The sequence below is a fragment of the Hibiscus syriacus genome, unplaced genomic scaffold (assembly GCF_006381635.1).
Source record: "Hibiscus syriacus cultivar Baekdansim isolate YM2019G1 unplaced genomic scaffold, ASM638163v2 tig00112503_pilon, whole genome shotgun sequence".
In the NCBI taxonomy this organism is placed as follows: Eukaryota; Viridiplantae; Streptophyta; class Magnoliopsida; order Malvales; family Malvaceae; genus Hibiscus; species Hibiscus syriacus.
This window is the reverse complement of record NW_024063349.1, coordinates 2,592,210-2,597,278: the sequence shown is the minus strand read 5'-3', so window position 1 is coordinate 2,597,278 and position 5,069 is coordinate 2,592,210.

Here is a 5,069-nt window from a genome sequence, read left to right as displayed (position 1 = left end):
GGTGTCACGTCTACTAATAATTAGGAAACTTAAGGAAAATAAAAGAAATACACGGTATACAATAATGCCGACGGCTTTTAACGCAGTTCACTTGAAGAATCAACGAGATGAATCATTTGCGTTGGGCAATGGACAAGCTAAACTTTATCCTGCATGGTGGGAGGTCGATAAGGTTAGTGTTTATTTTAGATTGAGTTTAAAGGTATTCATAAAAAGTGCGCAAATGAATGAATTATTACTTATGATTGCAGGTGTTTATCCTGTTTTGGAACGTAACCATTGGCTTCTCGTCGAGCTTCAGATCCCATCCCTTAAGGTAATAGTATGACAGCATGATAAATTACATATCATTGGCTGATTTAAGAGATATTATTAAGGGATGAGCTCTTATTTGGCTAAATACTTGGATGCGATAAATTATTGGACTCGTTCTGGAAACAAGAAGCCAAATAAGCTCAATATTACAGTTAGCAGAGACGAGACCGCACCACAACAAACGAAAGGACCCAGAGGGGATTGTGGTCCTCTCGTATGCTTGGCGTTGGACCGTTTGATCACAGGAAGTATAAAGTATCTACCTCCCACCGATATAGATAGAGCTGCAGTAGGCTTGTGGTTTCGACATTATATGGCTAGATCGATATACGAGACGCTGCCTACCTGCATCCGCGTATAAAATGTCCATAAACAATTGGTATGTTTATAGGCTTGTGGTTTGAAAATGTTTGGTTAAGTACCTAGAATTCAATAATTTGCTGTTTGTAGGTTTTAGATGTGTAGAAAGTGTTGTTTGAGCAAATGTTTGGTTTATACAGGTTAATCTCAGAAGTGAGCTGCGTGAAAATGATGTATGGCTGCAAAAGTTGATTCAATAGTATAAGTGTTATTTCTCTAATAATTATTGCTTATTTTTTATTGTTTAATTGATTTGTAAAAGGTGATTTGTAAAAGTTGATTGTTTAATTGATGTTAACATAATTCTTATTTGTGCTTGTTTAATTGATTGAAATGTAATGGTTGATTTTGTTTATTTCAATCTGCATTATGTTTGAAGGCAAAAAGTACTATCGCAATGCGAAATGAAAATCGCAACGAGAGAATCGCAACGCGAAAATGAAAATCGCAACGTGAAATTAAATTCGCGTTGCGATTTTCATTTCGCATTGCGATTCCCTCGTTGCGATTTTCATTTCGCATTGCGAAATTAGCGTTGCGATTTTCATTTCGCATTGCGATTCTCTCGTTGCGATTTCATTTCGCATTGCGATAGTAATTTCCGCGTTGCGATGGACATTAAGATGATTGCCTATTAAGTGATAACAAGGAACAGATCATAGCAATTTTCAAACTCAAGTTACTAATACATGCCTAACTGAAAATGTTAAAAGTTCACACATAAAATCTACATAATACAACGTTTGCATTTAAAAATCACCTAAGTTAACAGTCCCAAAAGGTGAAGCCAGTTGTGATTGGGATTTTAAAGATGATTGTGATTTTGATTGCCTTTTTCTTGACACCATATGAGCTTTGGATTTTGATGATGATCCATATTTTGGTAGAGGAAAAGATGATTGTGATGGCACTGGTGATCTACATGTCAACCTTGTATGACCACTTTCCTTGCACCGACTACATGTCGATCTCTCTTCTCTTCACCCTTAGACGGTATACGATCGTGACTTTTTGGTCGGCCAGGTAGCCTTCTGTCCATGGCTGGTGGCAAAACTGTTTGTAAGTCATCTGGTATGTCCCACTCAGAAGGATGTGAAATAGGGTAGACAATCTCGGCATAAGTCTGTCGATATACTTCTGTAGTGTAGCAATCCATAGCGTATGTGCTTGAATCATCTTGGTTTAGATGAAGAGCAACTTTTATAACATGGCCACATGGATAACCAGATGTTGCCATTTCATACAACTACACGTCCTTGCATTTAGATCGACAAGCCTATTTAAGTTATTATCCAGTACTTCAAACAAAGTGTTGAACATGGTTCAACTCTCCATGACGTTGACTTCACAAACACGTTTCGTTATCTTTTTTTCAGTCCATGGTGTAACACGATGTTCCAATGTTCCTGTAAATTTAAATAAATAATACTTAGTAAAATATATGATAAGTTACGAATTCAAAGAAATAATACCTGCATGGTTTCTTTTCTTGTAGTACCACTGTTGAATAGAGGCTCGAAAAAACTCCATTAACATAGTAATGGGTAATTTCCGGGAATGACGACTTAGAGCGTTAATTGATTCTGCACTATTAGACGTCATGAAACCATATCTTGCTCCAAGTTGATGTACTCTTGACCATCTTTCAAACCCGACATCTTCTTGTGTTTGAGCACACTGAGGCAAAACACGTCTTAAACAGTTTATATGCTTATTGAAATCCACTTCCCGATAAGCCTTTACAGCCTTCCAGTATGTCCATTTGTGCTTTTTTATACCAGCAGACCTTGATTTTAGATTTCTATACAAATGAACACCACAAAGTCCATGAAAAGCATCTGGGAAACACCTTCTAACAGCGTTGTCAATTGAGTTTGCCCTATCGGATATGATTGTCAGATTGCTAATAGGACCTATGCAATCCCTAAGATACCCCATAAACCATGTCCATGAATCAGAGGTTTCAGATTTGCCAACCCCGTAAGCTATTGGCAATATCCCATTGTTAGCATCCATGGCTACTGCTAATAAGTTTACTCCAAGGTATCGACCTTTCAAATGTGCTCCGTCAACTATAATAACTGGGCGCATGCAAGTAATAAACGAACGAATCTACAAAATAATATACACAAGAAATATAATCATTTAAATGTGAAATGCATGTAACTAACAGAAATGAGTCAACATAATTATATTGATTTACTAACCGCAGCACCAATGGCGATAAACATCAACTCAAAGCGTCCATCTCTATCTATTTTGATATGAGTTATCGACCCAGGATTTTTCAGCTTTAAATCGTGACAATAAGCCGACAGTTGGGCAAACGATGCTTCTGGCGACCCCCTCAACAATTCCAAGGCATAACATTTGGCTCTCCAAGCTTGAGAATATGATATACTAATCTTGAACCGAGCATTCATGTCAGTCATAATTTCATGTCCCCGATATACCCTGCCATTCAAAAACATTAACTCAGCCAGAAAACCACCCAACACCTTTTTGTTTGCCTGTCTATGGTGAGGAAAAACTTGGGTTCTTGAACATGTATGTTTATCAATAAAAGTCCTAACTTGAAACATTGCGCAATCTTTTATCCTCTTTGCAATCATACGCCACGTACAGTTTTGTCAATCGTACACCTTGTTTCGAAACGATCTTTGCTTGATTTGTTAACTTTTAGTTGATAGCCATCTTCCACATTTCGTATACAAAGCTATCTTCAAGTCTTCCTTTGTATCAAAACAATCATCTTTCTTGATACGAATAACTTTTGTGTAACAATCAACTGCTTTCTTGCCAACTCTTCTTCCGGTAACTGAAGTAATCTAGCATATTCCAGTTATACTCCCGTGGCATTTTCTTTTCTTCGGGGACTTTTTCTTCTTCTTTTTCTTCTTCAGGATTATATGAATTACAGAATGGATGTCAACATGTTCATTCACAGTCGTAACTTCCTCCTCATTATCATCAACACATCTTCCTCGGCAACGGGTGTTTCATCATCAAAATTCGGGTATTGACCAATATCAAAATCATTACACGCAGGGTCTGTTTCTTCTTCTGAAACATCATCAAAATCCGTGTATTGACCAATATCAAAGTCCAGGTATTGACCAAGATCAAATTTCGAAAACTGACTAGTACTCACAATTTTTTCTCTTGGCTCATCATCGTCTAATTGGTCAATACGAAAACCGGAATTTGGTGCTGAAAGTTGATTTGGATTTGGATTAGAGAAAGGCTGTGGGTTTTTTGACCCACTTAGTTGATTACTACCCGCTACTGACCAACAATACTACTTCTAGGTTCAACAACATACAATGTAACATCATCACTTGAAACATTAATATAAGCAATGAATCGTTCAACATCTTCATTGTCGGTTAACAAATAAACTTTACCATTTCTATGATAAGATAGCCTAAATCCACTTAGGGGCTCTAATTCAATTTCTTTGAAACACGTAACATTAGGGTTTCATAAGTTAACTTCTTTAATGACAGTTTTAGTTGAAGATTCATGGGTAAAGGCATATATTGTAAAACACCATGAACATTCTCCCATGACCCTCCAAAACACAAATCTATCCAAACATGATCAACATTAGATGATTTCATGGTTGTAACTAAACAAACGAGATGCGAAACTAAGACCTGTTGCCGGATGGGGAAGGATGTCGTTGGATATTGAACGAATGTCGCCGGAGAGAGTGATAGATGGAGATGGAATGAGTTGCGATTTAGGGATTTAGGTTATGAGTTGTTGCTGCTGCGTATATATACACTCAAAATTTGGCTTGCGAAACTAAAACCTGTTGCGAACTTTGAAACTCGCATTGCGATTCTGTATTATCTCGTTGCGAAAGTCAGAATCGCGTTGCGAAAGGCAATCATTGACCATCGCAATGCGAAATGCAAATCGCAATGATAGAATCGCAATGCGAAATGAAAAAGGCAACGAGGATTAACATGCATAAACTTTTAACAATTATTATTGAATTCTAGGTACTTAACCAAACATTTTCAAACCAAAAGGAGTATATATGTTAACAAAACTTGCATTATGTATTTTATGTGTGCACTTTTAACATTTTCAGTTAGGCATGTATTAGTAACTTGAGTTTGAACATTGCTATGATCTGTTCAGTTGTCATCACTTATTAGACATTCATTTGACTATCGCAACGCGAAAATGGCTATCGCAACGCGAAAATGGTTATCGCAACGAGAAATCGCAATGCGAAATGAAAATCGCATTGCGATTTTCTCGTTGCGATTTTCATTTCGCATTGCGATTTTCATTTCGCATTGCGATTTTCATTTCGCATTGCGATTTTCATTTCGCATTGCGATAGACTGTTTTGCCTTCAACATAAAGCAGATTGAAAATCA